This window comes from Sciurus carolinensis, chromosome 4, assembly GCF_902686445.1.
Source record: "Sciurus carolinensis chromosome 4, mSciCar1.2, whole genome shotgun sequence".
Taxonomy (NCBI): domain Eukaryota; kingdom Metazoa; phylum Chordata; class Mammalia; order Rodentia; family Sciuridae; genus Sciurus; species Sciurus carolinensis.
This window is the reverse complement of record NC_062216.1, coordinates 21,265,308-21,289,942: the sequence shown is the minus strand read 5'-3', so window position 1 is coordinate 21,289,942 and position 24,635 is coordinate 21,265,308. Positions and strand designations below refer to the sequence as shown.

Genomic DNA, 24,635 nt, shown 5'->3' with positions numbered 1-24,635 from the left:
CTCCCCAGTCTTGCAAAAGAATGTCCAGCCTTTTTCCAAATATTTGCAATACCATTTCTGTCACATGCATATTGTGACATGTTTGTATCACTGTGACAAAATACTAAGATAAGCAGAAGGAGGAAAGATTTGTTTTGGCTCATGGTTTCAGAAACTTCAGTCCAGGTTGCTTGGCCCTATTGCTTTGGGGCCTAGGTCAGCACCATAAATCATGGTGCACACTCATGGCAGAGAAGCCTGCTCACCTCATGGCAGCCAGGAAGCAAATAGAGAGAGAGAGAAACAGAGAGGGGAAGGGGCCAGGGACCCAACGATCCCCTTCAGGCACATGACCCCAGTGGCCTAACTTCCTCCCATTCAGCCTCAGTTCCTAAAGGTGTCGGCACCTCCCAATAGAGCCACAGGCTAGCAAACAGTTCTTTAGCACACAAGTTTTTGAGGGACACTTAGGATCCAAATTACAGCACATGCCTTACAGCTAAGCCTTCTATTCTGTTTCATAGACATATTAGCCTTTAATACCATGCTATAAGGTAACTATCACTTTATTAGAAATCTTTACATCTAATAGGGTTAATTCCTTATCCCCCTACCCATGTTTTTAGAATTTTCACAATTACCCTTAGCAATATAATTTTTCCTTTTGACTTTGAGAAGCAGATAGTCAAGCTACAAGAAAAATTCTGTTGGGGTCTTGATTAAAACTGCATTGATTCTATAAATTAAAATAGAAATAATTGTTATTTTAAAGAGATTTAGTTTTCAGATTTTTGATCATATTCAACTTATTTTGGTTTTACTTACATTTTTTCATAAAGGCTTAACTTCTCCTCCCTGAAGGTCTTATGTATAGCTAAACTTTCAGATTTTGTTGCTATAGTAAATGCTAACATTTAAGTTGTAGTTTGTAAGTGTCACTTGTATATAAAATGCTATGTTTGGATCTTGTATTCATCAGATAAGAATATTTCCATTGACTCCAATAATCTCTTGCATTTCATATGAAGACAGTTTTATCATCCAGAAGTAGTATTGTGTTTACCATTTCCATTTCCAGTATGTGTGAGTATGAGTGTGTGTGTTTGTGTGTGTGCAAACTACTTTTTGTTTTACACAATTCTTAAAACCTTAATATTGAATATAATAGTAGGAATACTTGTCTTCTGACTTTTAAAGAGAAAGTTTCCAATATTTTATCATTGACTATGTTTTTAGTTAAAAGTGCTAGTAGATAATTAATTAGATCAAACAAGACCCTTATGTTCCTATTTTGTATTTTTGGCATTTATATTTATAAAAGAAATTGACCCATAAGAGGTTTTCTCTTCATGTCATTGTCTAGTCTGGAATCAAAGTTATACTAACCTCATAAAATGATCTGGGAAATGTAATTTTCTTTCTGGTCACTCAGATAATTTGTACAAGACTGGGACTTTTTTTCTTAAACAGTAGGCAGAAAATGCTTGTAAATGTGTCTAGGCATGAGATTATATGTAAGAGAAGGGTTTTTTTTTATCCCCCCATTCACCAACCTAGATATTTTCTGTCTCCAGTGCTCTTATAAAGATGGCAAGAGAGGAAAAGGGTACTTCTACTAGTCTTTTCCATGGTGTTTTTAGAGGATGCTTTGATGGACTGCCCAGATTTAACCTCAAGAGGGAAAAATTCATTCCCAGATACTGGAAAGTTGTTGACTAAAAAATTTCAACTGTCAGCCCTCTTGGCTGAAAGGCTGCCTCCTCCATAGCCAAAGCCACTTCCTGTAGGTAGCTGGCATCCAGTGACTGATCAAGGAGTGTGTATAAGAGTACATCTCCCTCCCCGCAACCTGGAACTCCGAATTTGTCTGAGACCATCATTGAGGCTACATTATAGCCCAATATCTTCATCCAGTCTTGCTTCTTTCCCTTCCCTTCATATTTATAAGTAGTGACCCCAAGAACTCTTCTCTCTATCATAGCAACCCAACCTGTGACAGGGGTAGCAATTTTGGCACACATAATCCGGTCTTATAAGATTTTGGCAATGGAGATTTTGAACTGGGAATGAGAAACTCATCATGGGTTATAGGCAGAGCACAAATAGCATCCATCATATAATGACAGTGTAATTGTTAAATATCCATCCTATAATAATGAAAGACTGAAAAAAGCAATGCTTTTGGGGGGTATTACTTATTAGGTTTGCATGCAATAGAGGGGAAACAGTAACTCTAAGGACAGTAATTGAGCCACTAATGTTAAACTATACTGGTACTTGCTAAATGTTAACAGAAGAATAACAATCAGTAATTATAAGCCTTGAGTGAACTCCAGAGAGCCTTCTCAGTAGCATACAAAAATGTTCCCATCTCCTACAGCCTATGACAGAGAAAACTAAGGATGAGATCCCGGACTTAATTCTAAGAGTTACAGAACTCCAAGGAAGAATTAGCTTCTGAAAGACATCCAGTCAGGTATGGCAACATCCAGTTCTACCTGGCAAATTATGGAGCCCTAACATGTGGGATGATTAAAGGAGGGTCAAGGCACCTGAAAATCTTGAACCTCCAGACTTCTTTTGATTTCTTTAGTCTGAAAACAAAACAAAACAAAATTACTATACCAACCTGTTAAGGACTAATACTCTGCTCTTCTCTAAAGATAGTACAGTGGTGTCTCTCCCAAAAGACAATACGTGTCACTTAAGATCTGCCCTTCCTTCTGACCACAAAATCAATAGGGTTAAATCACAGCATAAGTTGGCCAAGTTGGCCCCAAAACAGGAAGTAAGGGACTGTGTTCAAAAAGATCTACCCAGGCTTGTCAGGAACCTAAAGAACACTCAGGGATTCAATACTATAGGTGAAACATGAAGTTGTATAAGAATTTATTCATTTGATAGCACTATTCCAGGATAAGAATATGACACCCTTACCAGAACACTGTAAGGTGACACAAATATACAAACAGGATGGCTCCTGGAAGAACCAGGAAAGCATGAACCTACATTAAGTAAAACAGAAATACTAGAATTGCCATGTCGGAGGAATTTAAAGACAGAGAAATATGCTTCAGTGGAAACACTTCATTCAGTACAACAAGACACTTGATGACTATGCTACATAATAAATTTCTGACAATAAAACAGTTACAAATAAGGAATGTACTCATGAAAGAAGAACTGATATCACTGAGAAGTTCAAAGTTGAAGGCGAGGACTAATAGTATAATTTGTTGTTGTAGAATAATGGAAATGACAGAATCCAAAAAAATAAAGGTTGTAGAGTGATATTTAATTAGCATAAGCCAGGTGACAATAATTGTCTAATTATCATAAGTCACAAAAAGGTAGTCACACATAGGAGCACTCACTCTCACACAGTGATGATATGGTTATGATATCTAAGGAGCATAAGAGATGGATAGTCAACCAAGAGTATGTTGAAATGTATACAATCAAAAGAAATAAAGACTGGATGATCAGAAAATTGATGATGGTTACTCTCCAACCCCCCAAAAAAACCTCATCAAGAGTCATGATATAAGCCAGTTCGCAGACCTGGAATTCATATGCTTAAGGAAGGACCAAATTTCTAGGAAGAACAACCAGTTAACGCCATGGGAAGATACATGATAATGATTCTTCAATCTTTCCACAAAGGGTCTAGAACCACAAGGGTTTCTTTTTTTTTTTTTTTTTTTAACCATAAACAGACACTTTAGGGACTGTTAGAATAAAAATCATTGACAATAATACTTGGAGACCCAAAGAGCCAACTTAGGCCTCCTATTAGAGTAGACCATATGGGAATAAATAAAGAGGGTCTTAGTCCAGATTTAACTCAGTCTGTTCACTGGGTTTGTAACCCACCTAATGGTCATTTTTTAGGTCAGGAATTATATAAGTGGAATTAATTTAGGTAAGTGGAACAACTTCCAGATTGGTTCCTTAGCTTACACAATCTATCACAGATAAGAAGCCTCTTAAATTTTAATCCATGTCTCCCACACAATGCAAGATATCAAATCAAAACCAGTTAGATAGTTTTACTTTTGTATAGGATGCTAAAAGCTAAAGAAAATGTTACTCCCATCCTAACCACAATTTAAAAACACAGATAATTGACATAAGTTATAGTTTTTCTTGAACTCAGATGTTACTTTGGCATCTCGAGGTGAACTGAATTCCACGCAGCAATCCCCTTCTAACAGAGATAATGCAAAGAAACTATCTCACCTCTGTTAGAACATGAGGGGAAGATGCAGTCCCTTAAAAGTGGGTAAGAAGAAAAATTTACAATTTTAGCAAAGATTTAATGGATGAGTGTGGGCTAACATCACAGTGAAAAGCCATGAGGAAGACACTCCCTGGAAGCTATCAGCTTCCCCTCTCCCACTGCTTTGGACTCTGTGCATTCAGAGGTTTTGGTTCCCCAAAAGAGCTTTTCTACTAGAAGGTATGACAAGAATGCTACTGAACTTTAAGTTCTGGGTACTGCCTGGGTACTTTGGGCTCTCTGTGCCAAGGAACTACAGTGAGTCACAGTCCTGACAGGATAACTTGATCTGATCATCAGAGGATGATCCAATGTTTGGCTTCAGGTAATTCCCTTGGGCACCACATGGTAATTGACCAATTTTGATTGCAAATGAAGCCTGAAAAGGGCATGATAAATAGTTGCTTAGACCCCTCAGGGATGTGTGTGTGGGTGACACCACTAGCCAAGTCACCTAGACTAGCCAAGGAAAATCTAATAGTGCCAACCCAAAGAGTAAGACCTTGGGGGAACAAAACCCTCATGAATTTCTTTTGAGCATGATAAATATGAGATCACCATGGAACCAACTCCACAATATTCATACTATGTATTCTTCAAAGAGAGTAACTATAATCACTTAATGTGTTGATTACATTATTAGGAGTATACTCTATGACAGGAAATTTGAATAGCTAAAACAGCAAAGGTAAATATTATTGGAGTGCAGTCATACATGACCATTATAATGTCTACCTTAAATTATAGCATTCTGGTGCTCCTATGAAACAAAAAGATATAAACTCAACCTCCTCCTACAGCTTTCACTTGCCAGGAAAGAATAAGTATTGAGTATGGAAAGTAATATTCTCTAAAATAGTTTAAATACACTTTAAATATCTCAAAGAATTTCCTGCTCAAGAATATTATATTTGGTCATATTTCAGTTAAATACTACCGAAGATTCCCTTTGGAGCATTTTGAAAACCCACTGTGAATATATATGTCTGTATTCCTTCTTGAGCATAGTTAGAAATCAAAGATAGGAAGGTGCCTAAAGGAGACAGCAGTGTTTACAAAATTTTAAATTCTGCTTCTTCTAAAATGGAATATCTCTAAGCACAAAAATAAAGAATAAAAATTGTCATCTGATAACTATCAATATTAGTAGGCAAAAGCAAAGAAAAAATATAAAATTTTTAATTCAAAATGGTCTGAGAGCACTCATTAAAAGCTCAATGTTTACTTCTTATAAAGTAATGAGACATCCAGAATCCTTCTTAGATTGCATGTTTAATGCCAGTAAATTCCCTTATGGTTGCACAGGATGGAAATCTGTGCAGAGACTGTAGATTCCTACAAAATTATGTAGAACTTCACACAAAGTAAGACTCTAACTGGGAATAACAACTTCTTATAAACTTAACATAGTAAGAATTTGTCCTGGTGATAATATGATACACAAATAAGCTTCTGCAAAGGATCAGCTAATGTGTTTCTACATTTCAACATGGACATTTTAGTCTATTCAAGTACAGTGGTAAATAATTCTGGAGTTGTGTTCTTGTTTATCTTCATGATATCAAAAATGCCCTCAAAGGGAGACAAAAGCAGACCCTAAGTAAATTCTGTAAGGTCATCCCTTAGAATAATAACAATAATAACACTCACTTACACACACACATACAACTATTTTATGTATATTTTTCTCAGAACTTGACTTAGAGCTAGGATTGGTGCCTCTGGAGTCTGTTTATATATATGCAACATGTATGAAGCACTTTTTAAAATGTTTTACACATAAATACTTCTCATGTTGTGCACTCAACTGTACCAAATACAAAATACAGAAAAATCTGATATGTAGCAAATTAGGGTCATGAACTAAGGGTCATTTGTAAGCAAATGTCCACTGAAGCATGTTCAGGTAAAACTGCCTACATAATGATAAAATAGACTAATTAAGCATTTCAATATAATTAAACAGACATACCAGGAATGACTGAAGCTATCTGGCTAATCATCAAGGCACAAATTTAAAATTTTAAACTGAACCCAGGATTTCTCGACTAGAATACTATTTAATAAAATTCCTAGGTTTTTAAAGAAAAAGGTCCATGATTATCAGAAACCTCTCGTAAAATATTGGAAATGAATAAGAAATAACAATAAACTGACATAAAATACCCAGACGTATAAACTTAAGGAAGAAGGCAATTTGTAGTTTTCAAAATATGTTTTGAGTTTTGCTAAATGCAAAATATTGCAAAGTAATTTTTTTTTTTTTTTTTTTTTTTTTTGGCCAAACTCGAAACACTTCCAGGGTCTCCAAGGCTTAACACATAGACATTTATATTCTTCCCTTTCACCACCCAGGCAGCAATGAAAGTAGCTTTCCAAAACCACAAGGAGTATTTCTGTGACCCAAGGTATGGAAGTTCTTTATGTAGGTCTTTGTTAACTATTGCTGCAATCACATGGAGGGAGAAACTCTGATGTTTAATGTAAAAGATGAACTACTATTACAGTTTTGAAATCATAGGTTGACATGACATTTTAGTTGGAAGCTTTACGATTGAAATATTTTTCCTTAAAAGAAATAAGGAAGACAAAACTCATCATCTTCCTTCTCTTAAACTTTGAATGTGGCTCAATTTACTTCAAGTTTTCTTTGGGAAAGAGCCAAATACCTCACGTTCACTTTAATATTTCATTTTAATATTTTAATGAAACTATTTTCAAAAAGGATCCTTAGTCCAAAAAGAAGATGAACTGAACATGAAATTGACAACTTTTCTCTACAGAGTGGTGAAAAAGCAGTATTTCCTCATCACTAGCCTGGGTTCCTTGTGGAGAATTGATGAATTAGCAATCAGAGGTATGAATTACAAAGCAGAACTCAGCACAGAGAAGTGAACTGTGAAAACCTCCAGTCTGGAAGGAGTTTGTTTACCATAAGAATAATTTCAGTTCTTAGGTATACTGTATGATGGTTACTAACATAGCATCTCCTCAGAACCAGTCAAAACAATCCTCAGAAATTTAGATCTATGCTTGGTGTCTATAAATTATGCCTTGTGAAAGAAAAATCATGCAAAAATAAATTGAAAAAAATTTATTTTTTTTTACCAACAATTCTGGGACCAAAGACAAGTAAAGCATGCTTAGAAAGCTTCCCTGTGATGTTCTCAATTTCGAGAAGAGATGCAAAAAGTGCTTTCTGTGCTCCTAACAGCTCTATGAGATTGGTCCACCCCCTTTATAGATTTTTACAGATAAGATAGCTAACGATCAGTGACATAAAGACGTGTCTAAGTTGGAATGAGGTGGGATTCAAACCCAGGCATTTATTAACTCCTGAGTATAGTTAAATAGAAATCACTCTAATTACAACCAAATAAGGAATGATCCAAAATAAACTCATTTGCTGCTTTTTAAACTTACTTGCCAGAGATATCCTAGTTTATTATCTTTGTCATTTCCTATCCCTCTCTCTCCCATATTTACAGTGAATCCTTACTTTCTGTTGACTGCCCTCTTCATACCCCTAGTACCTTCTCTGTCAGTGTTTCTTGCCAGGATTCTATCACCTCCTAGATGAACTAATTAGTAGTCTTCGTATTGACCTCTGGCATGACAGTCCACCAGGTTTATCTTTCTGCAGTACATCTAACATCACTTTTGCACAAAATCCTCAACAAATATCTCCATTTACTCTGATGCTATTTCTCCAAGTGTGAACCTGGGATCACATGCATTAGAATTAATCAGGAAGTTACAAAAAAATGTTGCTACCTGATCCTAGCCTCCAATCTACGAGAACATAGTCTGTAAAGAGAGAACCCACAGAACAGCCTCTTAACTAGCCTGTGCTAAAGTAGAGAGTGCCTCCTGCTCCTCAGACTGGATTTATCCTCTGCCCCGGTCTTGTTGGTCTTCTCTTGTCCATGACCACGGGCTCTGCGGTTACTTTCCTCTCATCCTTGACCTTTCTAAGTTCAAATCTCCATCCTCTTGGCCACCACTGGAAACGCTGAGAGTTTGCTTAATATTCTGGGTATGTGGACATGCTACTTCACATTCTTAGATGGCAACAGTGAAATAGAACACAGTACACATATGCCTGCATTCGTGACGAGCAGACAGTTAACATTCTTTTGGAGTGATTCATAGTAGGCAATATGAACACAGATTATTGAAAACCACGGGAATACATATCCCTGTTGACATTTAGGTCACTGTCTCCACCCCTGACTATGTGAGTCATTTCTCTAGCTCTCAGTACTTACCTCCAAAAACTTTGCTCAGTTCTTTTTTGGTTCTCAGATTCAGTTGATGTGGGTCAGTAAACTTGATAAGTAACTTTATTAAAAATATTCTACTAAGAAAGAATCAATAGGGCTCTGGTAGAAATTCTAAAAATTAAAGTGCTCAGTTGAACACAGGGTTTTGTGACATGGATTTGTGTTAGATTTTTGAGTCCCTATTTACTGTAAGATTCAACCCTACTCTGTTCTGTAGGGTTGAAAAAGCTCTAAATCTGACTTCATCGTGAATGAATATTGATAAAATATTTTATAAACAGTTGTGACATGTAGGTTTCTTCCTTTAAAAAAAAAAGGAAATGCAATCTCATCAAAAATCATCCAAACATTTCTATAAAGAAACACATTGTTTTCTTGGAATCTACACACTATACCAAAATGATACCACTATATTTATATTTCGATTATTCTAACATAGGAACAAAGTCATGGACAGAGTAAAAATAAAATATTGGAAACCTGTATACTCTGAGCATAAAAACCAGATAACATCAAACAACATGATTTCATATATTAAAAATGAAAAACTTAAGGGTTGAAAATTATGCAAGGATAATTGAGATGGACCCATTCATTTATTTTTATTGCAATTTTAGGGAGTCCCTTTACTATTCATACCACAACCTCTGATAGTAGGATTTACAACATATGAGAAGACTGAAAATAGAAGAGTATTAGTGACTCACAAGAGTCACAACTCATAAGCATCTAGGTGGGAATTAGAGCCCCAGTCTGTGTGATAACTTTAAAGTCAGAGCTCTTCTGCACAGTGTGAATGTAGATGTGTGCATGTGCGTGTACACACGTGCACACATACACACACAAAAAAAAAAACAAAGATGTTTTGAGGTTTTGATGCACAATTGCCTGTATATCAAAATGTTGCTCTCATAACATTTTATTCATGATGACCTTCACAACTAGTTTACTGTGTGTAACAAGTGCCAGAGTTAGTGGGGTACAAGGATTTTTACACAACAGTCCACTAAGTCAGTCATTTCCCCCACATTTTGAAAACAGGATGAAGAAATTCAACCTCAGAGAAATTCAGCCACCAAAACTAACACAGATTCAAACCCAGATGATCTGATTCCACAGCCTAAAAGTTAGCCATAATTCCTTTCCTTGTATCTTTCTTTCATAGCACTTAATTAGTCTTAATGTACATGCTAACATGGGCCTCCAGCTAGGTGGTAAAATCTTAATGGGCCTCTGCCACTGTGAGCTGAAAATCTTGGCAGAATATGGCACATGCAAGATTCTGAGTAGGAGTTCATGACCATGCAACTCTAACACAGATAAGTTTTTAAGACACGTTATTTCAGTGACCACCGAGGTTTTTAATAGCGTGGCCCTGCACTGGTATCTCCGTGTCTTCCCCTCTGCTTCTCCCCAGCCTCACTTTTGCATGTCATCAGGTTCATTTTGAAACCAAGCGCAGCTGCTGGACTCTGAACCTGAGTCATCACCATGGAGACCGTGTTCTCCTTCCAAGGCCGGATAGGATGTCTCATCTATTGAGCTTTCACCTCTGCTTCTCGTCGTTCGTAATGAATTATAGACTCTGGAGATCCTTCTAGTTTTCCAGTGATATCATGTGTTTCTCTCCTTCACCTGGATTATCTTTTCTTAGTAATTGATTATTTTTCAATCCTTACTATAAAAATTTGAAATTACGGACTCCAAATTCAATCTTCCTTAAGCTTTGCAAAGAATACAATTTCCCTCACTTTCCCTGATAAAGTAAGAAAACATGATACATCGCAAACATAAAACAGTGCATAGGTCATCTTGAGAAGAAACTGTTGGGTCCATTGCATAATTGTGGTCTAGAATTTTGAATCTTAAAAACAGACTCAACAGTCTTCTTCTCTTTCACGGTCACACCTGTAATATTTTGCTTAGCTGGTTGTCTCCTCACTCCCAGATTTATTATTAAACTCATGGTCACAATTTTTTCTATTTATCTTTCTATGACTCCATCAATTTTTCTAGAATCTTCGAGTATCTTCTTTTGCTCCATCCAAGTGTACTTATCATTTCTACTCCTACCAAATGTATTCTGAGTATTTCAAATTGTTATGGTGCATCTGCCACATAAAGTCACACACATTAACATTCTCAAAGCCCTCCTTTCCCCATACATTTTAGCATCCTGGTCATTACTGGGTGATATGGTGTGGCTCTCTGCAGCATTCTCCTACAAATTCAGTTAATGAATATTGGGAAAAAAGTCAACCATTATTTGAGGAGTTAAAGATCTCAAATAAGATATAATAAAAATAAGTATTGAATTTAAGAGTCAAACCAATAAGAGGGTATCCAAATTAAGAATCTCAGGCATCCAAATAAAGTTTGAAATAGATAAATTAGGTGAACACCAGTGTTTGATAACAAAGATCACTTCAAGGAAAGTAAAAGTTCAAGGAAATATTTTAACCCTTTTTTCCACAAGACTTGGCCTTAGGATCCCTTCTTATCCCTAGGACTTTACAATAATTCTCCAGTGGAATTAATTTCAATTATAAAATTCTAGCATGCACATCACTCCATTTCAGAACTAGTTTCTCCTTCATAAATTATTTAAGGTTGAAAAAAAGATTTAAGGAAAATCATGTTCTACTGTTGAATATGAAGAAGTGTGTAAACGGTATTGTGTCCTTGACTAAATGGAGTGAAATTCACTTGTTTATACAAAAAAAAATAAATAAATATGACAAAGAGCAAATGCATGACCTATCTCAAAGGTGTGTGTGTATGTGTGTATGTGTGTGTGTGTTTCTTTAAATGAAGAATAAATACCACTGCAGTTAACATCTTTGTAAATGGAAAACAACAACAACATAACCATCTGGGTGCTGCAGCATGAGGCGATATATAAATAGATGCTCCATCAAGACAGCACAGCAGTGGAGGCAGGTAGAAGTTAGCTCCTGGTGCTGCAGTATGCTGGCAAAGTTAACCAGACTCCAGATGGAGAAGGGAAGCATGGGGGAGCCAAAGTAAGTGAGAAGCACAAGCTGTCCATCTGGCCGGACCTCACGGTTCCTAAAAACTGCAGGTTGAGCGAGAATCTGAACCATCACAATAAAAAACAGAGGAAGAAGACAATGCACACTCACTTGTATCTGTCCCCCACACTTGACCCTCTAAAGTTCGAAGTCAAGGTTCAGTGTCAGCATGTAGAAGACACTTATCCTTGACACTCTGGTAACATGATATCAAACCTAATACTTTTAGTACTATGACTTCACAAATAAATGATCGACATCTTATTCAGATCTTCATTTTGACTTTACATCTTTAGACATGTTATGCCTGTTTCAAAGATGCTCCATAATAATTAACATAAATAAGTGAAAGTTGAAATTAAACAGAAACATAATCCCTGAAAGTTATATAATATCTCAAATTTTCTTTTAACTCATTTTTGCTCTTTACTGGTGCATACTATTACTATTGTAAATTGGAAAAAAACAGGAACTTTTTTCCTTTAAGTTATTAGATCATTTGGCCTTTTGAAAATATTTATTTTCCCCCAATGATATGTTTGTAAGAGCTAACATAGGTATTTGGTTGAGTCAACTCTTTATTGTGTCTTCCACTGACTATTAATATATTAAAATCATGAAAACAGTAACCATATGTTCTTAGAAGCCTCAAAGTCTAGGGACTATAACCCTTCATTTCTTATATTTATTTTCAAACGCTACAATCCACATATTCTCATCAGTCTTCATAAGCAATCTGTGGCTTAATCCCATCTCTCAGGCAAGGTTAACCAATCTTCTCTCAGCAACTCATAACACAAAATTTCCTCCCACATTATTGACTATTCTTCCTCAGTCTATGTGCTGACTCTACAAAATTCTGTTTCTGAAATTAGTAAGATTTCTCAAACTTCTTGTCTGGACTTGCACTTCCCAGACGACTACACTCAGTTCTGTGTATTCAACCACAGATATCGAAGGTGGCCAAGTTTCCTCATTTAAATCCCCCTCTCTGAGTTCCCAACTTATATTCACTGCCTAGCTGATTTCTCTATTTGGATATCTCAGACTTCCTCGACACAGCATGTCTGAAATCTTGTGATGCTCCATCCCAAACCTGTAAACCCAATGTCAGAATTATACCTCTGTAAAACCACACCAGCATTACCTTTTATTTCCACCTTCTTTTTATCCCCCTTACTGCCACCGTTAAAATCCAAATCATCATCTTCTCCCCTGATGCTGCACAAGCTCCTTAATGAATTTTTCCTAGTTTTACTGTCGCCTACTTCCAATCCAGTCTCCAGTTTTGAACTTTAAAATTCAGACCTAGGCTTCTCCTGTGTAAAACTCTATAATGGTTTCTGTGTACGTGTGGAAAGAATTCCATATTTTTTTAAATGTGGACTTCTACTCCTGCTATCATCTGTAACCTTATCTCATGCCACTGTCTTGCCATGTTCTCATGCCTGGAACTTGTCATGTTCCAGGCATCCTGGTCTCCTTTCAGTTTCAGGAGAGCATCAAGTGCCTCCTGCCTCAGGAACTTTGCACAAGCTATTCTTAATGTGTGAGAAAGACTATACTCCTTATCACCCCTTCTTTTTTAATATTGTTTATTTATCATATGCTAACCACTGTGTAAGATGCAGATGCTGCTGTGAAAAAAAAAATAGATCAGTTCCATGTCTTTATGATCTACCATTTAGGGCAGAAAATACAAACAACTTAAAAATTATCTATATATATTATATATATATATATATATATAATATATATATAATATATAAACAATATAGTTTCATGTGCCATTTTATATATGTATAATCAAGTAAATAAATAGTATCATGACAGGCTTGGGGGAAATAGTTATTTTGGGTCCATGAGAATGTCTCTCTGAGAAAATAATATTTAAATTGAGGTCTGAATAATGAGAATGGGTTAATTAAGTAAGTAAACCAAGAGTCATCAAAGCAAAGAGAAGAACATGTGCAAAGATCCTGGGTTCAGAGAGGGTCCCATGCTACAAGAACTGAAATACAGCATGGAGACCTAAGCATTTTGAGTCACACAAGAAGAGCTTGTGATAAAGTTAAGGAGAAGGTAAGTCCAAATCAGCAGGGCCTTGAGAGACCAGATGAAAACTTTGGATATTATTATAAGTACATTGGACAGACTTTAAAGTTTCTAAACAATAGAGTGATAAAATCATGCACAAAAATAACTTTAAGGCAATATGTTTTTTATAACTGCTCCATCTTTCATAGCCTAAAATTAACTGCTGAGATCACCAAATAAAGAGCATCTCCAAAGACTACATATGCCTCCAAACAAATATTTAATTTTTTTATTATAAAAAATATACCAGAAGAAAGGTTAATTCCAAATAGCTGTTGAGTCCATGAAACCTGAAACCGCTTAGGTAAAACTACTAAAAACACATGCACAAAAAGGACCAACCTCCAAAGGAAGGTGGAACATCTATACTCAATAATACTATGATGGGCAGATGCCAACACACATTGGGCACGTGCAGCAACAATGAAAATTTCTAACTATAAATATTCAATTCCCAAGAAAATACACAGGAAAAAAAGTCAGAAATTGAAATTGACTCCAATCTACACTTGCAGCTTTCTTTATATAGTGCATGCATTTTTCCATGGCTTTAGATGATGATGTCAATAGTAAGTATTTTGCTTCACATTTTCCAAAGAGTGCCTGAGGCTTAGAGAGACTATAGGAAACAATTTCCAAATAACCATAGCTAGAACTCAAATTTATGGCTTACTTAATACTTCCTGACATGGGTATTTTCAAGGTTCGATTTTTAAAGAGAGAGATAAGCAGTTTCCTTTTAAAGAAGCATTCTCTATCATAGGCATTCAATCTATTCTTAAGAAAAGTCATAATAGGAGTATCAAAAAAAATTAAAAATAGCATCAAGAGAGGAGAACTTGGGATCTTTTAAAATTTTGAACTCCCAAGATTTCTGTGAAAATTCTAAAAGCATAAGAAAAACAAACATTACTGTTTATAAAACCAATAAAATAATTTTTTTTCTTTTTTATCAAGAAGATAACTTCTATAAAACTTAACATTTTCATTTTTTGGTATGAAAGCTTAAATCTTGTTGTTTTGAATATAGGTTTTCAAATTGTTAAATAAATGGTTTGTAAAGAAGAAAAACCCATTTGCATGAGCAAGCAGATTTTTTTTCTATATGCTGAGTGTACTAAATGAATAATGGAGTCAGTCTTGCAGTGCAATTAATTTTGATCTCAGGTACCCAGGTAAATATTGCAAATATTTGCAAAGAATGAAGGGATGTCCTATTGGATGTCCTTACTCACCTTTCTTAATTGAAGACATTTTTCCTACTTTTGCCAACCTTTAGGTAAAATACTCTCTCAGCAAAAAGATCTTTCTGATGTGACATTAAAAGGTGCTCAAGGAGCTCCAGAGCCAGTAATAAACTACACATCTTGGTTTCCTGATAATATATATATAAACATATATATATATATATATATATATATATATATATAAAATAATCAAAGATACCAATGAAGCACAAAAACAGCTCTCTTATTGAGCAAATATTCTGTGGTATAAACACATTTAACCTGTATTATTCCAATTCTCACAATTTTTCTATGAGGATGAAAAGAGTATAGAATCCAGCTTTATAATGGAAGAAAAAATACCATTTAAATTTTCAAAGCATATAGTCCATAATTATACATATATTCCCAATTACCACTTTACTATCTTGTACAGGAACGTATTCAGGGGCTGGGGAGATAGCTCAGTCAGTAGAGTCCTTACCTTGCAAGCACAAGGTCCTGAGTTCGAGCCCAAGCACCACAAAAAAATCAAAGGAAGGTATTCAGCTAAGTTAGTTTCTGGTGACACAAAGATAGTCTGTTAACTTTTGTTTCAACCCGATAATGGAAATAGACAATTAAAGCAATAATTGTAATATCATAAAGTGAGAGATAAATCATAAGGAAGTCATGGAAGCCCAGCATTGCTGTCTGTAACTCAGCCTCAGATGGACAAAGAAGGGAGTCTTTCTGTTGTGAATGATGATAGTGTTCAAAGTGAGTCTTAGAGAAGGATAAAGAGTTAGCCAGGAAAAGAACCGAGAAGGATACCAGAAAGAAGAGTGTGTAACGAAGCCACAGAGAGGTAAAGGGGTCAGATTTCTTTCATTAGGTGTAAATGCCAAATTTGTTGGGAGCATGAGGCTTGTGGACAGACATGGTCAAAAATGAAGCTGGAAAGGAGGGTATCAGTAGATGTCTCTGATGCAGAAACTGTGACTTAATCCCTCTCTGAATTCCCATCTCCATCTGTAAAATGGATCAATAATACCTACACACTTTTTTGAGGAATACATGAGTTACAAAGTAAAAGATAAAAGTGCACATTCAGTTATTTGAATTATTTACATTAATAACTAACAGAAGAAAAATAACTAAATCCAGATTATAGCTAGTAAATATCCTAGCCAAGAACTAGATTTCAATAGGAGGAACCTTTAAGGCATTAATTCTAACATCATTTAAATAAACATGCTTCATAATCGAGAAAAATAAAAGCTAATAAATATTTAACTATTGGTTACAATATTTACTCCTTGTTTTAGGAGTGGTTTGTTTAGACAATTTCTCTTTTGGATTAATTTTAAGTACTCTTTTTTTTTTCTAATGAATGTACTTCAAACTCAGGAAGATTTTTATGTTGACACTGGCTAGAGAAATGCCAATAAGTTGTAAAGCGACAATGCTAAGGTAGATTAATTGCTAAATCTCAGCAATAATAAATTGTTAAAATATGCCTTGTCCTTGTCACCCATGAAACAACCTTATGTTTCCTCCTCATAAATTTGAAGCCTTGCTATAATTGCTTGTAGTTTTGCTTCACCTACTCGTGGTATATGTTCTCTTTATATTTTCAAATAACATTTGCCTTCAATTTACTCTACTCTTTCCTAAACTGGAATCCTTTTGCCTCATCATTAAAGCAAATTATTTATTCTATAGGACATCAGAAGACTGACCTCTTATCAAAGACTGTCTTGTAGACAGGGGAATAATTTTCCTCCGCTTTACAAAACAGCAAAGTCCCATTCAGCATGTTTTCGGTTCAGAAGTAAGACAGTGGAACATGAATCAAAACCAAATTATATCTTGCAAACTGAAGTGGCAAGAAAGCACCCATTTTGAGTTTTATATAACTTTGGCTCAATTACAAATACCTGAATATACAGAAAATACACACAAAATATATATTCTTCTCTGATGTCTAAAATGATCATGAAACCTCTAAGACAGTAAAATCTTATTAAATGCTAAGTTATTATGTACATAGAATTAAAAAATAAAAAATTTTAAGAGACAGAATTGGATAAATACATGACATTTTCAGCAAAATGATAGGATGTAAGCTACCAGAAGGATGACCCCCCCAAGTGGTAAATATTTACAGAATATGAATAAGCCTGGCCCTGTTCAACACAGAATTTGGTCGAGAGGTTGACCATGTGCATTCTGCTCTTAATAAAAGAGTGTAAGAAGGTCACACATCCACATCATGTCTTTCCTAATAGTAACACAGGCAGGAGCAGAAATAAATCTCATAGCATTTTGCTTGGAACAATGTACTTTTTATAAGTGCATATTAATAAGAAATTTTATATTCTTGGAAAAATTAAGAAATTGATTTCTCCATTTCATACAACAAATTCAACCATTATAAAATTATTAATTTCCCTAATGACTTTTACATCTAGTGGGTGTTTATATGTATGTGTGTATGTATATGTATATGTACATAGAAATTCCTAAGACATATATATGCAACTACCTAGAATTACATATGTGTAATTACATGATATACTTAATCACATATTTTATTACCTGAAAATATTATGTGTAATTACATATTTTTTTTTATTTATTTATTTTTAACGTTTACATAGGGTAATGATGTTTATTTTTTTCCCTTCCCCCCCACCCCCCCCCCCCCTCTTTTCCCTCTATACAGTCCTTCTTTCCTTCATTCTTACCGCTCTCCTTAGCCTAACTCTAAACCTAACCCTAAACCTAATGCTAACCCCTCCCAACCCCCATTATATGTCCTCATCCGCTTATCAGCGAGATCATTCGTCCTTTAGTTTTTTGAGATTGGCTTATCTCACTTAGCATGATATTCTCCAATTTCGTCCATTTGCCTACAAATGCCATAATTTTATCATTCTTCATTGCGGAGTAATATTCCATTGTATAAATATGCCACAGTTTCTTTATCCATTCATCAACTGAAGGGCATCTAGGTTGGTTCCACAATCTGGCTATGGTGAATTGAGCAGCAATGAACATTGATGTGGCTGTATCTCTGTAGTATGCTGATTTTAAGTCCTTTGGGTATAGGCCAAGGAGTGGGATAGTTGGGTCAAATGGTGTTTCCATTCCAAGCTTTCTGAGGAATCTCCACACTGCTTTCCAGAGTGGCTGCACTAATTTGCAACCCCACCAGCAATGTATGAGTGTTCCTTTTTCACCACATCCTCGCCAACACCTATTGTTGCTTGTGTTCTTGATAATCACCATTCTAATTGGGGTGAGATGAAATCTTAGGGTAGTTTTGATTTGCATTTCCCTTATTACGAGGGATGTTGAACATTTCTTCATATATCTGTTGATTACTTGTACATCTTCTTCTGTGAAGTGTCTGTTCATTTCCTTAGCCCATTTGTTGATTGGATTATTTGTATTCTACATTTTTTGAATTTCAGAGCTTATTTTATTTTTTTTTTTTTGATACTGGGGATTGAACCTAGAGGCACTTTACCACCTAGCTCTGTCTCCAGTCCTTTTTTATTTTTTATTTTGAGACAGGGTCTCACTAAGTTACTTCAGGTCACAAGCTAAGTTGATAAGGCCGACCTTAAACTTGCAATTCTCCCACCTCAGTCTCCTGAATCTCTGGGATTACAGGCATGTGCAACCGTGTCTGGCTTCAAATCACATTAGTATACATAAGTTTGCTACCTATTTTGTTTTAAAATAAAGGGAAAAATATTGCTCAAGTTGGATTCCAACAGCAGTGAGGAAAAGAAAACATTGAATGCAGTCACATACAATTTTCAAGAAAGAACCAAATGAATTAATCTAATTACCAATTAAATTTGGAGGTTACGGTTAAAGATAATTCCAGAAATGTCAAGCCTGATTGCACAGGAAAATTGTGCTGTCATGGAAAGAGTAAAGCGAAGAGGAGAAGCTGATCTAGTAAGGAAGATAATTTTGCTTTTGTGTGTGTGTGTGTGTGTGTGTGTGTGTTGTATGTAAATGATGTTTAGCAAGAAGATGAATACACAGACTGGCAATTTGATCAGAACTGGATGTTACAGTAAAAATTGACCATGGATAGAATGACAGAAGAGGAATAACGATAAACATCTGAATTATATTCATGTGTAAGAAGTAATACGGATGAGCCAGGTGCAGTGGCACACCCTATAATCCTAGCAGTTCAGAAGGCTGAGGCAGGAGGATCATGAGATCAAAGTTAGCCTCAGAAACTTAGCGAGGCTCTGAGCAACTTAGTGAGACCCCTATTTCAAAATTAAAAATTAAAAGAGCTGGGGATGTAGCTCTATGGCAAAATGCCCCTCTGTTCAATCCTCAGTAGCAGTTATCAGTGGCCATATTCTAGCACCATATGAATAAACAAAAGAAGTAAATGTTAAGAGAATAAGAGCAATGAGAATTATGAAAGTTAAGAGAAAACAATTGTAGCAAGACAAAGACATGAATACATTTTCTCTGTCAAATACTGCAAAAGACAGTGGTTTATGTAGAAGTCTATATTTAAGAAAATAGCCATAGACCTCTCATTTCAAGAGATGTAAAAAGACATTTCCATATCCTTCCTTCTATTCTTAAAAACCTCACTTTATCAAAGAACAGGACAAGAAACCAAAATAGACACCATCATGAACGAAATTAAGAAACATCCATAACCCAAATAGTAAGTGGTTAGAGGGTAAATAAGTGATTTTCTAGAGCAGAAGAAGGGCAACTTTTCAGGAATAATGAAGAGGAAGTATGCCAATTTTCCCTTTGGAATCTTAGAGAGGCTCAAGAGCTGGGAACTCCAAGTGTAGTGGAAGGCAGAGATTAGGTGAGAGCTTAAAAACAGGTAGGTCATTTCAAAACTTCTTGAAAGAGTAGTTGTTGGATCCTCAGATCTATTCCCTCCAGAAAAAAAAAAAAAAAAAAAAAAAAACAAGAAAAACTTTTATTCTGGGATCACCAATGAATTACCAGCTAGTCATTCCATCACTCAAGAGTGAAGCCTTGAAGTCTGCAAGAATACCTGTGCACACAGAGCTTCCAAAAAGCTCCTCAGTATTTTGTTCTTAATATGATTGCACAGTTAAGAACCACCAGACATCTGAGAAACATATCTAAATTGAAGAAAAAATAAAGAACAAAACAAAGAAGAAATAATGACTAAGAAAACAAAGTCCAAGAACTCATAATTAATATTCACAGAGAGATAAAATTACATTGAGACCATGAAACAAAAATAAGATTCTAGAGACAATGTTAAACACAATTTAAAGTAAAATACTTCTTAGAAGGGTACTTAGAAAAAGACCTGCAAGTTGAGGAACTATACAAAAAGTAGAACAAAAGGTCAGAGATTTTAAGAGAAAACTCTTGGAACAGAAATCAGAGCAGTGTTTATCAGGAGCCAAGGGTAGGAAAGGGATAGGCTGCAAAAGAGCACAGGAAATCTTTGCAAAGATCGCGGGGCAGGTGTATGACTGTTTACCTTGGTCAGCACACCACACTGTATACTTATAAAAGATGACCTTTGAGGCTGGGGTTGTGGCTCCCTGGGAGAGCGCTTGCCTAGCTTGTGTGAGGCACTGGGTTCCGTTCTCAGCAACACATATAAATAAATAAAATAAAGGTCTAATAACAACTTTAAAAAAATTTTTTTTAAAAAAAGGTGACTTTTATTGTAGGTAAATTATACCCTCTAGAAGAAGACAAAGACATGGAAAAATAGAAAAATGAAAATAAACATAATTATAAAATTCATCCATAAAACCATGCATTAAGCTCATATGAGTGCTAAAATGAGAGAATTAAGAAGAGGAGGTGAAATTTTGAAGAAATAATGGGGAAATAAATTGGGAAAATCAATTTCTCCAAACTAACAAAGCAGACTGAATGAAAATGGTTGGTTCATCCAGTGACTACACCAAGTGAGCTTACACTGAGGCACATGTTTGAGAAATTTCAGAACAATGGGTGTAAGATCAAAATCCTAAAAGTTCACTAAAAAGAGTAACAAAAAGAGATAGTAGAATGACTTAAGCATTATTACCCTATGTGCATATATGACTACAAGACCAGTGTGATTCTACATCATGTACAACCAGAAGAATGAGAAGTTATGTTTCATTTATGTATGATGTGTCAAAATTCATTCTATGGTCACATATAACTAATTAGAACAAATTCTTTAAAATGAGATAAACATATAATAAAACAGGAATCTAAGTGACTTCTGTATTTTTATATAACATTAACTGATACAAATAATAAAATGGTGGGGCAATATTTCAAAATGAAGAAAAATATAGCCTCTTATTTCATATCACTTCCTGAAGGGAATAAAATAAGTACTAAAAGTTGTAACACAAAATAAAATTTCCATATTTGAAATTATGCATGCAAAGAACATACAGTGCACCTGAAAAGTATCAACTCATAATTCCAGTGTCAATACATTATCTAGTAAAATTCTGGATTTAAAAAAAATACCATGATACCTAGATTAAAAAAGTATATGACATATAAGGGAAAGTAAATACTTCTCTGTGAGAGCAATGCCATATTTTAGGGGGAAAAAAGTGCAAAGTATAATTAAGATACCCCTCAAAATGAAAATGTTAGCCACATTTTATACCCAGTGAAACTTGCCTTAGATATAAAAGATACAAACTACAATCAATATTAAAGAACCTGGAGAATATGGTTACTATTAGCTTTTCTTGAAAAATGTACTAGGGAACAAACTTCCAACAACCAAAATAACTAGAACTGTTATGGGGCACAACTTAAGAACAGACAGATCACCACTGAGAAGTTCAATTTGAGAGTCTTTATTAAGCCAGCCGGCTGTCTCACACAATGCCCCAAAAAAATGACTATTGGGAGAACATCCCCAACCATAGGGTTGTAGGGGTTCTTATACCAAAAATCGTATCAATCATAAGTGTCTGTTGCTATGATTTGAAATTACAAACTAACATCATGAGATCATCAACAGAGGGGGAAGTGGGTCAAAACGACCCTTACCTAGGTACAAACTGAAGAATGGTTACTAATTCCAATCACCGTTCACATGGTACAGTGTTTAGAAGCAACAGAAATCAAAAGAGAGCAATTTTTCATTACATAAAAATGGACTGTATTGCTAACCATGTCATGCTAAGCAACTGATTATGGGTACAGAGGCAGAGTGTTCCCATGGGAGAAGCTAAGCAATCGTTGATGGGTACAGAGGCAGGGTGTTCCCATGGGAGAAGCTAATTTCCTACATAACATGGAGTCTCAGAGCAAAATGGAGTCTGTCCAGTCATTTCCCCCAGAGTCTGGCCTATAACATTCCCACAGAGTCAGATCTGTCAGCCCATCACAGAACATCAACAGAAGAAATTGAGTGGAGCATTTAATAGCGACTTGCAGAACAAAAAGAAGTGAGGTTTGGAAGGAAGAAAAGATTATATGTGATGGCTACAAACATGGATAATTTAAAAAGTTATAGATGTAGTATATACAAAGACATTTCATTTTATTGTTTTCAGTAATCATAATTGGTAAAATAGTACCAGCATTATTATTCTGAGGATGTTGTGTGTGAAATGTGGGATAGAATAATTATGGAATATTCTGATTCTAACATTCCTTTTGTTCTTGAGAACCAAAGTGAAATAAAGGGATTAAGTAAAAATCCAGTGATCCAAAATTTGAATTGGAAGGTTTAAATGAACACATCAGGAATATTATTATTAAAAATAAACAGATATGGGGTTCAGGGTGTAACTTGGTGGTAGAGCAATTGCCTAGCATGAGCAATGCCCTGGGTTGGATCCCCAGTGCCTCAAAAAAAAAAGAAAGAAAGAAAGAAAGAAAACTACATAAAGCAACAAATCCAACACTATAAATAAAGCAATACAGATTTTTTTAAATCATTTTAACTGTAGGACTCTAAAGCACATCAAATTTTTTGAACTGGTCAGTTCATAAATGATATTGATAACATTAATTGGTCACTTTTAGAGGATGAAAGAGAATGAAATTTGTTGCCTTTAAAATCATGTAAAGGGAAAAAAATCATTTATCCCATCTTTGCTATGTGAAGTATTCCTTTGGGTAACTAAATAATAGAAGAGGGGAAATATCTCTTTATAAAATTGTAATACGAATTAGAAAGAATGATAGAACATCATCATTTTTCAAAGCTCAAGGAATTAATCATTATAAGAATTAAGTACCAATAGTGATAACAAGAAAAAGAAAAAAAAGTTAGCTGGGCATGGTGGCACACTCCTATAACCCCAGCGACTGGAAAGGGTGAGGCAAGAGGTTGAAAGTTTAAGGCCAGACTCAGCAACTTAGTGAGGCCCTGTCTCAAAATTTAAAAAATAAAATAAAAAAGGACTGGAAGTGTAACTCATTGGTAGAGCACCCTTGGGTTAAATCCTGTACAAATAAAAAAAAAATTAAAACCAGACACTATATATGTCCTGATAAAAGTACACATCTCCATCCAAAAGAAGAACTTGAGTCTGATTACACACTTCTATCCAACTGTCAACTGCTGGAAATTTAGGCGGCAGAGGAACGTGTTGAAGGCATTGTGTATTCAAATCAGCAAAATCTAGATTATGATAAACTATACCAGTTAAAGAAAACGAGTTCTTCCTCACATGACTTAAGGAAAGAGATTGAGGGGGAAGCTGCAGACTAAAGAGACTTTAAAGATATCGAATTTTAAAATGAATCAGACTTAACTATAGTGTCTAGGATGCACTTTTGCTGATAAAACCAAAGCTAAATGTGGTTATTATAAAAAACAAAGTCAGTGGTTATTCTGGAGAATGGAGGAGGCTGAGGACCAGGGTGGGACACAAGAACAGCTGCTGGGGCCAATGGAAATGTTCCATTTCTTGACTTGGGTGGTAGGTACAGGGTATTCAGCTTATAATTCACTAAGCTGTATGTTTGTTTTGTCTGGTTTTCTACATCTGAGCTTTATTATATAATACTATGGTTTTAAAAGGTTAAACATAGATCATATGCTAAATTAATATGATGTTAAATTTATATACTGCTAGAGCAAAAGAGATTGAGGCCAGACAGGTAATATTTACTCTTTCAACATAACTTCCCTAGTGTGTCCCTAAGGTAACTAAGCATTACACCTTTTTTATTTATTATAAGATTTTCTGTCATAGAGAAATTCCTAACATGATCTATTTACTGAAGCTTAGTAAACTGAAAAGGCATGAATGTTGATTCAAGACAGGCCTACATTTGTATCTCAACTCCACCTCTTTCAAGTTTTGTGACTTAGACTTTCTGATTCTCAGTTTCCATATCTGCAAAGTGGAATAACTACTGGGTATTATTGTTTTTAAAACTGGAGATATTTTATATAAAGTTCAGGCACTCAAGAAACATTATCGGCTATTTTGATTACAGAAATTCCTTTTATAATTCCAATATTCACTCTAACAAAATAAACTCCCAGATACTGGATCTTCCCAGCAGTATTCTATAACAAAGGAAACACAGATCAGATCTTTGGCTGAGATTAATTAATCTTAATAATTTTAGTCCATTTTCCACTATTGGCTTACAGATATTTGGCACCAACGAGAAATGTTACGGTTAGCTCTTTATTGCAGGATCCTGTGACCATTGTGCCAAACATGTTAAAATGTGTTAAATTTCTGGAGACTCTAACAGAAGGATGAGGCTACCAGGA

General features: G+C 35.2%; 1 protein-coding gene and 1 pseudogene across 2 annotated transcripts in view; both read right to left on the bottom strand.

Annotated features, from left to right (window-relative positions):
* Positions 1-24,635, bottom strand: part of Tll1 (tolloid like 1) — a 205,719-nt gene that overhangs the window by 135,204 nt on the left and 45,880 nt on the right. The window lies entirely within an intron of this gene.
* LOC124982131 (hypoxia-inducible factor 1-alpha inhibitor-like) overlaps positions 1-24,635 on the bottom strand; it is a 70,629-nt pseudogene that overhangs the window by 1,861 nt on the left and 44,133 nt on the right.